This window comes from Heterodontus francisci, chromosome 12 (genome assembly GCF_036365525.1).
Source record: "Heterodontus francisci isolate sHetFra1 chromosome 12, sHetFra1.hap1, whole genome shotgun sequence".
NCBI classification, from domain to species: domain Eukaryota; kingdom Metazoa; phylum Chordata; class Chondrichthyes; order Heterodontiformes; family Heterodontidae; genus Heterodontus; species Heterodontus francisci.
Window position 1 is genome coordinate 63,476,114 of NC_090382.1, and position 11,441 is coordinate 63,487,554.

The window sequence follows — 11,441 nt, forward strand, 5'->3', positions numbered from 1 at the left end:
TTCCTTCATTATTTCACTGGTGCTTGCTACAATATTAATTTATTGATTTGCTGCTGTTCCGTTGCTCTAAGAATGTATTAGTTGACTGGTGCCTGCTGCTCCATTAATCAATCAATTCACTAATGCCCAATGCTTCATTAATTTATTGCTTCGTTGGTGTCTTCGGTGCTTTTTGAATTCACTGTCGCCTGCTTCTCCAGTAATTCAGTGGTGTCTGCTGCTACATTAATTTATTAAGTTGCCAGTGCCTTTTCCAGTTCTTTTTAGTTTATTCTTGGCTCCTTCGGCTCTATGACCTTATTCATTCAATGTTGACCAGTGCTTATTCACTGGTGCCTTTGGTTTCTGTCAGTTGAGTTTATCTGTTGCAATTGCTTAGTGTCAAAAAACCACATTATGTTGTCATTTAGGGTCTCCAGTTTATAGCATTAATTTCCATGCTATTAGCAGAAGTGCAACTGCAGCAGAGAGCTGGAGAACTGGAAGTGGAGTCCCTGTGCCAGTTCTTTTTGGAGATATAATTGTGGAGTCCTCGTTGTTAATGAGCTGAAGTACTAATGTTCATTTCATGTGAGAGCTTCATTAAGGCCCCAGATTCAAAGTAAAAATAATGGCTCCAATATTGCTGTGTAATGATGTGAAGCTGTCAATATGAGTTGTCAATATTTTGTGAAACTGATAGCAACTTCTGGCACACAAGCACATTTAAATGCAGAAATCCGGGAGTTGCTGTCAATGATTTCCCCGCTCCTCCGCTGGGTATTCTGTTGAAGTCCTCGTAGATGGAAATCAATTAGAAATCACTAAATTGAACTGAACTTCTACTGGTTACTCTCTTATTCAAGCTGCAAAAACCCTTGAAAAGGCCCATTTCCTGTACTTGTGTCCTCACGCCTTCCCCTCCCTCCCAGAACCTCGACAGGGTTACCCTTGTCCTCACTTTCCACCGCACCAGCCTCCACATCCAGAGGATCATCCTTCGCCATTTCCGCCACCTCCAGCGTGATGCTACCACCAAACACATCTTCCCTCCACTGTCAGCATTGTGAAGGGATTGTTCCGTCCGTGACACCCTGGTCCACTCCTCCAATACCCCCGACACCTCTTCCCCTTCGCATGGCACCTTCCCATGCAACCACTGGAGGTGTAATACCTGCCCTTTTACCTCTTCTCTCCTCACTATCCAATGCCCCAAATACTCCTTTCAGGTGAAGCAGTGATTTACTTGTACGTCTTTCAATTTAGTATACTGCTCACAATGCAATCTCCTCTACATTGGGGAGACCAAACGCAGATTGAGTGACTGCTTTGCGGAATACTTCCACTCAATCTGAAAGCATGACCCTGAACTTCCAGTTGCTTGCCATTTCAACACTACCCCCTGCTCTCATGCCAACATTTCTGTCTTTGGCCTGCTCCAGTGCTCCAGTGAACATCAACGCAAGCTCGGGGAGCAGCACCTGATCTTTCAATTAGGCACTCTACAGCCTTGCGGACTGAACATTGAGTTCAATAACTTCAGAGCATGACTGGCCTTTTTTTAATATTTTATTTTTTAACCATATGCCTGCTTTTCGTGTAGTCATGTAGCTGCTCATTATTCTGCTATTTACAGTCTGTCTTGACTAATACTTTGTCTTTCACCACAAGCATTAGCACATGCTTTGCCTTTGTCCCAGGCCAGCTTTGTTATTTAATCTCCCTCTGCCCTATCAGACACCTTCCCTTTTGTTCTCTCCCCCACCCCCTCCCCCTCCACTTGCTTAAAACCTAATTCTTTCCTAACCTTTGCCAGTTCTGATGAAAGGTCACAAACCTGAAACGTTAACTTTGCTTCTCTCTCCACAGATGCTGCCAGACCTGCTAAGTATTTCCAGCACTTTTTGTTTTTGTTTGAGAGTTCCAGCATCTGCAGTGTTTTGCTTTTATTTACTGGAAAATGAGGGTAACTGGGTTTTTAATGGTGTACTTCTTTCAATAATGTTGAGAAAGGTGAAATCCACACCACAGCGCTCACTAGATCTTTGTGGGCAGCTTTCGTCGAGGTCAGTGGTGAGTGCTGTCACTTTGCTGCTGGTGCAAAATCTGGGCCATTAAATCAAAACCACTTGCTGAATGGATGAAATGGGGGGAAGAGAAGCTTCATGGCAGCATAAGGTCTTAGATATCTTTTGGTAAGGCGTTTGTGTTATGTTCACAGTACAAATTTAGTTCAGTGCTCCTGGTGAATATTGCTCTCCCCCGAGTTACTTACAGTTTGGGCCCTACATTTATCACAAAACCTTGGCAACTGTCTATTTGCTCAGCCATTCCCTCAACTCCATCTTCAATACCATTGTTATCAACAAAATCTTGAATGTCTCCTATCTCAACCATTCCCAGGTATGTTTCCCATCTTTGTTCCTTTAATTCCAAGGGGTCCAGTCTTCAGCATGACTGCCACATCATGGTTTAGCCATCTATTGCCTCACCTGGCTGGACCACATCAATCTCTATCATGCCTCACTTCTTCTGCTGAAAGCAACCACTACTCTACGATCATTCTGGTTTGTGTAGCTAACCCTCAGTTTATTATTTCTTTCTTTCAACAACAAGTGCAAGGTGCTCATGAATTCCTTTGTCATCAAGAAGAAATCATCATTTAGCTGCCTCTGTTGGTTCCTGTCTTTCCTTTGCCCTCCAAATCAATCCTGCCACCACAACAACCCCACCTCAATCCTGAACCTGTAGTTTCTCTTCCATCTCCACCATGTCATCTCTGACCTCAACTGTCCCATAAGTCCCATTTCAGTAGTTTAATGGAGGATTTTTTATAGGTCATTTTTGACCATTCATAAACCTAATATTTCTTTTAAAGCACCTGAATTTCCTGTTAGTGGTGGTATATTTTGAACAAAGTCTAGGAGTGGGCATTCTGTCAGGAATTCACCTATCTTTTTGCCAATCCTAGCATAAGAAATGAGAATTTGCTGTTTTTAATTCTTTGGATTTTAAAATAGTGCCATTCTTTGGACATTTTGCAAGAGAAGGAGACTGCAGCACAAGACTTCCCATTCACTATGGGAATTCCAGTTCAGCATTAGAATTTAAAATGACAACTCTAATGCAGCACCCATTTTGTTACCATAGCCATGACATCTTCCCTCCCCGGCTTGTTCACTCGCCTCTTCATTTCCTGATTGAATTCTGTTGCCACTGCCTCTTCTCCAAATGATACAACTCCATATTGAAAGAAATTTCAGCTAATTTATTGCAAAAAGCAAAATTAAACAGAAGCAAAAATATAAATCAAATGAGAATAAATATCTTCATCAACCTTCACAGCTACACCAAACAGTCTTCTATGATTAACCTATCCAATCCTTTCATGATTCATCGTTCCTTTCAGCAGACAGGTAGAGCATGAGGTGCAGGCCTTTGATATCTGGATGAATATTGATCCTTCTGTCATTACAGAATGGCATATCAATAATTTAATTAACTATAGTGCCAAGGACTAGCAGGACTTCAACATAAACTCATATTTAAATAACACCTTTAATGTAATAAAATGTCTCAATTTGTCTCTGTATTTCACACAGAGGTATTAAAGCATGGAAGCTTTATCATAGGAAGTAGTAGTTGAGGAATAGGCTATTGCATTTTTTAAAGGAAGAGTCAATAAGCATTTGAAGCAGAGGATGATGCTGGGCTACGGTCAGAGAGCTTGGCCATGGGATTACTTTTGGATTTCTCTAGCAAAGCATTGGCACAGAAAATGTAGATTAATTGGCCTCATTCTGTACTATAAATTTTGGTTCTTTTGCTTCATTGCCTGTATTTTGCACATTACGTGATGACCCCCAAACTGTAGTGGTGACGTTGGGAATGGCATTAAACAGGAAATTAGAGATGCATGTGATAAAGGAACATCTGCAATTAACAGACTTTAATTAGATTAGATTAGAGATACAGCACTGAAACAGGCCCTTCGGCCCACCGAGTCTGTGCCGAACATCAACCGCCCATTTATACTAATCCTACACTAATCCCATATTCCTACCAAACATCCCCACCTGTCCCTATATTTCCCTACCACCTACCTATACTAGTGACAATTTATAATGGCCAATTTACCTATCAACCTGCAAGTCTTTTGGCTTGTGGGAGGAAACCGGAGCACCCGGAGAAAACCCACGCAGACACAGGGAGAACTTGCAAACTCCACACAGGCAGTACCTGGAATCGAACCCGGGTCCCTGGAGCTGTGAGGCTGCGGTGCTAACCACTGCGCCACTGTGCCGCCCCAAATCTGCATATAGACTGGGCAAATCAAATTAGTCACAATACCATAGAGGAGGAATTCTTGGAGTGTATACGGGATGGTTTTCTGGACCATTACGTTGAGGAACCAACGAGAGAACAGGCCATCCTAGACTGGGTATTGTGTAATGAGAGAGAAATAATTGACAATCTAGTGGTGCGAGATCCCTTGGGGATGAGCGACCATAATATGATAGAATTCTTCATCAAGATGGAGAGTGACGTAATTGATTCTGAGACTTGGGTCCTGAATCTTAGTAAAGGAAACTACGAAGGCATGAGGCATGAGTTGGCTATGACAGATTGGGAAACGTTACTGAAAAGGATGATGGTGGATAGGCAATGGCAAACAGTGAAAGAGGGCGTGGATGAACTGCAACAATTGTTTATACCTATCTGGTGCAAAAGTAAAATGGGAGAGGTAGCCAAACCATGGCTTACAAGGGAAATTAAAGATAGCATTAGATCCAAGGAAGAGGCATATAAATTTGCCAGAAAAAACAACAGACCTTAGGATTGGGTGCAGTTTAGAATTCAGTAAAGGAGAAACGAGGGATTGATTAAGAAGGGGAAAATAAAGTACGAGAGCAAGCTTGCGGGGAACATAAAAACTGACTGTAAAAGTATCTATAGGTATGTGAAGAGAAAAAGATTGGTGAAGCCAAATGTAAGTCCCTTACAGTCAGAAACAGGGGAATTTGTTAAGAGGAACAAAGAAATGGTTGACCAACTAAATGCATACTTTGGTTCTGTCTTCACAAAAAAGGACACAAATATCATACCAGAAATGTTGGGAAACACAGGTTTAGTGAGAGAGAAGAACTGAAGGAAATCAATATTAGTAGAGAAATGGTGTTGGGAAATTTGATGGGAATGAAGGCCAATAAATCCCCAGGGTCTGATGGCCTGCATCCCTGAGTACTTAAGGAAGTGGCCCTAGAAATAGTGGATGCATTGGTTAGCTTAGAGATACAGCACTGAAACAAGCCCTTCAGCCCACCGAGTCTGTGCCGACCATCAACCACCCATTTATACTAATCCTGCACTAATCCCATATTCCTACCACATCCCCACCTGTCCCTATATTTCCCAACCACCTACCTATACTAGGGGCAATTTATAATGGCCAATTAACCTATCAACCTGCAAGTCGTTGGCATGTGGGAGGAAACCGGAGCACCCGGAGGAAACCCACGCAGACACAGGGAGAACATGCAAACTCCACACAGGCAGTACCCAGAATTGAACTCGGGTCGCTGGAGCTGTGAGGCTGCGGTGCTAACCACTGCGCCACTGGTGGTCATCTTCCAAGATTCTATAGACTTTGGAACAGTTCCTACAGATTGGAGGGTAGCTAATGTAACCCCACTATTTAAAAAGGGAGGTAGAGAGAAAACAGGGAATTATAGACCAGTCAGCCTGACGTCGGTAGTGGGGAACATTCTAGAGTCCATTATCAAAGATTTTATATCATAGCACAGTGGTAGAATCGGGCAGAGTCAGCATGGATTTATGAAAGGGAAATCATGCTTGACAAATCTACTAGAATTCTTCGAGGATGTAACTAGTAGAGTTTATGAGGGGGAGCCAGTGGATGTGGTTTATTTTGACTTTCAGAAGGCTTTCGACAAAGTCCCATATAAGGGATTAGCCTGTAAGATTAAAGCGCATGGGATTGGGGGTAGTGTATTGCAATGGATAGAGATTAGGGGTAGTGTATTGCGATGGATAGAAAATTGGTTGGCAGACAGGAAACAAAGAGTAGGGACAATTGGGTCTTGTTTTCCGAATGGCAGGCAGTGACTAGTGGGGTACCGCAGGGATCGGTGCTAGGACCCCAGCTATTCAGAATATATATTAATGATTTAGATGAGAGAACTAAATGTAATATCTCCAAATTTGCAGATGACACAAAACTGGGTGGGAGGGTGAGTTGTGAGGAGGATGTAGAGAGGCTTCATGGTGATTTGGACAAGTTGAGTGAGTGGGCTAATGCATGGCAGATGCAGTATAATGTGGATAAATGAGAGGTTATCCACTTTGGTAGCAAAAACAGGAAGGCAGATTATTATCTGAATGGCTATAAACTGAGAGAAGGGAATATGCAGCGAGACCTGGGTGTTCTCATACACCAGTTACTGAAGGTAAGCATGCAGATTCAACAGGTGGTAAAAAGGCAAATGGTATGTTGGCCTTCATAGCGAGAGGATTTGAGTATAGGAGCAGGGATATCTTGCTGCAAATACATAGGGCCTTGGTGAGGCCACACCTGGAATATTGTGTGCAGTTTTAGTGTCCTTATCTGAGGAAGGATGTTCTTGTTATGGAGGGAGTGCGACGAAGGTTTACCAGACTGATTCCTGGGATGGCGGGTCTGACATATGAGGAGAGATTGCTTTGGTTAGGATTATATTTGCTGGAGTGCAGAAAAGTGAGGGGGGATCTCATAGAAACCTATAAAATTCTAACAGGACTTGACAGGGTAGATGCAGGAAGGATGTTCCCAATCTTGGGGGAGTCCAGAACCAGGCGTCATAGTCTAAGGATACAGGGTAAACCTTTCAGGACTGAGATGAGGAGAAATTTCTTCAGCCAGAGTGTGGTGAGCCTGTGGAATTCATTACCACAGAAAGCAGTTGAGGGCAAAACATTGTATGTTTTTAAAAAGAAGTTCGATATAGCTCTTGGGTCTAAAGGGATCAAAGGGTATGGGGCGAAAGCAGGAACAGGTTACTGAGTTGGATGATCAGCCATGATCATAATGAATGGTGGAGCAGGCTCGAAGGGCCGAATGGCCTACTCCTGCTCCTATTTTCTATGTTTCTATGTTTCTATGGTATTAAGCCCTTTGTGTGTGACCTTACCTCTGTTACTGATCCTTTTAATTCTCCTCTGTCATGTCTAGCTGATACACCCCTGCAGCTGTATTGAATCGACAGTAATTCCTTAGTGATTACTCTGCACTGGACATCTAGCAATTCTCTCCATTGCTTTAATGTCATGTTTATAGGGGGTATTATTACCGTGATGTGGCCTTGAAAGCAAGCATGATTGAATATGCACATTCTTCTTTTAATTGGTGCCTAACTAGTTCCTATCAAGCGAAAACAAAATGCCAGGTTTCTGCATTAATATGCTTTAAACCAGATTATCCCTGGAAAAATTGTAGGAGTGTGAGAAAAATTCGTAAACGCTCCAATCTGCTAACATGAATCACTGCACTTTAACTGTTTGAGGAAACTTACTCTCCTATCTCTTTCCAGAATAATCCTATACCCACTAAATTGACATAATTGTTCACGTCAATTTACTGATTAATATATCGCCTGGATGACTTTAAAAATGTACAGCCGCACAACTTGGCTCCTTAGCGGCAGTAGGTTTGGTGCTGCAGGTATCAACATTGGTGAAAAATGGCATCCATGCTGCTCCTGCCCACTTCTGGCATGGCCCATGCCAAATGCCATGCTGTTGGGGGAGTTACGTGCGTGCAGCAGAAGTACGCAAATTGTGATATCAGTCAGTGTCTCATGCTGATTTGATGCCCAACCTGACATTTTTGACCTTTCCATAGAGTCATTAAGGCACAGAGAGAAACCATATGGTCCATCAAGTTCATGCCAGCTCTCTTTAGAGAAATATAACCAGTGCTATTCTCTTGCTATTTCCCCGTAGCCCTGTAGATTTCTTTCCCTCAAATGCCCATCCAATTTCCTTTTGAAATCATTCATTGTCTCCACTTTCACTGCCCTCAAAGACAGTGAGTTCCATAAGAACATATAAAACAGGAGCAGGAGTGGAGCATATGGTCCATTGAGCCTGCACTGCCATTCAACATGATCATGGCTGATCTTGGGCTTCAACTCTACTTTCCCACCTGTTCCCCATATCCCTTGGTTCCCTGAGAGACCAAAATTCCATCTGTCTTAGCATTAAATATATTCAACAATGCAGCATCCAGAATCCTCTTGGGTTGGGAATTCCAAAGATTCATAACCCTTTGAGTGAAGAAATTTCTCCTCATCTCAGTCCTAAATGATCCCTTATCCTGATACTGTGCCCCAGGCCTTAGACTCCCCAGCCAGCGCAAACAACCTTTCAGCGTCTACCCTGTCAAGTTCCTTCTGAATCTTCTAAGTTTCAATGAGATTACCCTTCATTCTTCTAAACTTCAGAGAATATAGACCCAATTTACTCAGCCTCTCATTATAGGACAACCCTCTCATTCCAGGGACCAATCTTCGCTGTACAGCCTCCAGTGCAAGTATATCCTTCCTTAAATATGGTGACTAAAACTGCACACAGTATTCCAGGTCTGATCTCACCAAATCCCCGAACAATTGTAGCAATATTTCCTTATTTATGTACTCCAATGCCCTTGCATTAAAGGCCAACATACCATTTGCCTTCCTAATTGCTTGCTGCACCTGCATGCTAACGTTCTGTGTTCCTTGTACAAGGAAATCCAAGTTTGATTAGATTAGAGATACAGCACTGAAACAGGCCCTTCGGCCCACCGAGTCTGTGCCGAACATCAACCACCCATTTATACTAATCCTACATTCCTACCAAACATCCCCACCTGTCCCTATATTTCCCTATCACCTACCTATACTAGTGACAATTTATAATGGCCAATTTACCTATCAGCCTGCAAGTCTTTTGGCTTGTGGGAGGAAACCGGAGCACCCGGAGAAAACCCACGCAGACACAGGGAGAACTTGCAAACTCCACACAGGCAGTACCCGGAATCGAACCCGGGTCACTGGAGCTGTGAGGCTGCGGTGCTAACCACTGCGCCACTGTGCCGCCCTCTCTGAACATCAATATTTACAATTTTCACACCTTTTAAAAAATGTTCTGCTCTTCTATTCTTACAACCAAAGTGAAGAACCTCACACTTCCCTACATTATACTTCATCTGCCACCTTGTTGCCCACTGACTGAATCTGTTTACGTCTCTTTGCGGCCTTTCTGTGTCCTCCTCACAGCTTGCATTTCCACTGACCTTTGTATCATCAGCAAACTTAGATACATTACTCTCTGTCACTTCGTCTAAGTCATTAATATAGATTGTAAATAGCTGAGGCCCCAGCACTGATCCTTGCGGTACTCCACTAGTCCCAGCCTGCTAACTGGAAAATCATAAAAATCATAGAACGTTTACAGCACAGAAATAGGCCACTTGGCCCATCATGTCTGTGCTGGCTGAAAACTGTTGCACCCTTTCTAATCCCACCTTTCATCATTTGGTCCGTAGCCCTGCAGATTACGGTGCATATCCAGACTTCTTTTGAATGAGTTGAGGGTTTTTTGCCTCAACTACCCTTCAGGCAGTGAGTTCCAGACCCCCACCACCCTCTGGGTGAATAAGTATTTCCTAATCTCCCCTCTAATTTTTCTACCAATCACTTTAAATTTATGCTCCCTAGTCACTGACCTCTCTGCTAAGGTAAATAGGCCCATCTCCTCCACTCTATCCAGGCTTCTCAAAATTTTGTACATTTCAATTTCCCCTCAGCCTTCTCTGTTCCAAGGAGAACCTTCCCAGCCTATCCAATCTTTCCTCATAGCTGCATCTTTCCAGTCCTGGCAACATCCTCGTAAATCTCCTCTGTACCCTCTCTAGTACAATTACATCCTTTCTGTAATGAGGTGACCAGAACTGCACACAGTACTCAAGTTGTGGCCTAACCAATGATTTCTACAGTTCCAGCCCCATTAATACCTACTCTTTGTCTCTTGTCTGTTAATCAATTCTCTAGCCATGCTAATATATTACCTCCAACTCCATGAGCCCTTATCTTGCCAATTAACCTTTTGTATGGCAGTTTATCAAATGCCTTTTATAATCCAGGTATACTACATCTACTGGTTCCACTTTATCTACCCTACTAGTTGCATCCTGTAATAAATTTGTCATACACAATTTTCCTTTCATAAAACCATGTTGACTTTGCCTGATCATACTATGATATTCCAAGCGCATTGTTAAGACTTCCTTAATAATAGATTTCAACACTTTCCCAACAACTGATGTCAGGCTAACTGGCCTGTAGTTCCCTGTTTTCTCTCTCCCTCATTTCTTGGATAGTGGTGTTAAAGTTGCTAATTTCCAATCTGCTGGGACCATTCCAGAATCCAGGAAATTTTGGAAAATCACAGTGCATCCACTATCTCTGCAGCTATCTCTTTTAGAATCCTAGGATGTAGGCCATCAGGTCCTGGAGATTTGTCAGATTTTAGTCCCTTAAGTGTTTTCTTTTTCTCTACTGATATTAATTACCTTAATTTCCTCACTCTTTTTCGACCCTAGGTTACCCTTTATTTCTAGTATGCAACTTGTGTCTTCTATTGTGAAGACAGACACAAAATATTTGTTGAATATCTTTGCCATTTCCTCATTCCCCATAATAATTTCTCCGACTTCTGCTTCCAAGGGACCAATGTTTACTTGGCTACTCTCTTCCTTTTTATATACTTGTAAAATCTCTTACAATCTGTTTTAATATTCCTAGCTAGTTAGCTCTCGTATTCTATTTTTTCCTTTTTATCATTTTCATTTTCTTGGCCCTTTGCTGATTTTTAAAACACTTCCAATTCACAGACTTGCTACTATTCTTTGCAACATTATGAGCCTCTTCTTTTAATCTAATGCTACCTTTGAATTCCTGAGTAAGTCACGGATGGATCTTTCTTGCTGAATTCTTAGTTTTCACTGGAATGTATTTTTGTTGAACATTTTGAGTTGTTTCTTTAAATGTTTCCACTATTTATTTACTGCCATATCTTTTAGTCTATTTACCCAATCAACCTCTCTCCTCATACCTGCGTAATTGGCTTTGTTTCAGTTTATGATTCGTGTTTGTGATTGGAGTATATCGCTTTCAAACTTAACGTTGAATTTAGTTGTATTTTGATCACCATTTCCCAGCAGATCTTTTACTATGAGATTACTAATCATTACACAATGCCAAATCTAAAATAGCTTTATCCCTAGTTGGTTCCAGTTCATAACCACTTGCAGTGTAAAAAAGTTCTTCCTCGCATCCCCCCACATCTCTAGTTAATGCCCTATTTTAAACATGCACAGCTAAGCATGCATTCAGCAGCATCAGGGACATCCCCACCCCCACCTG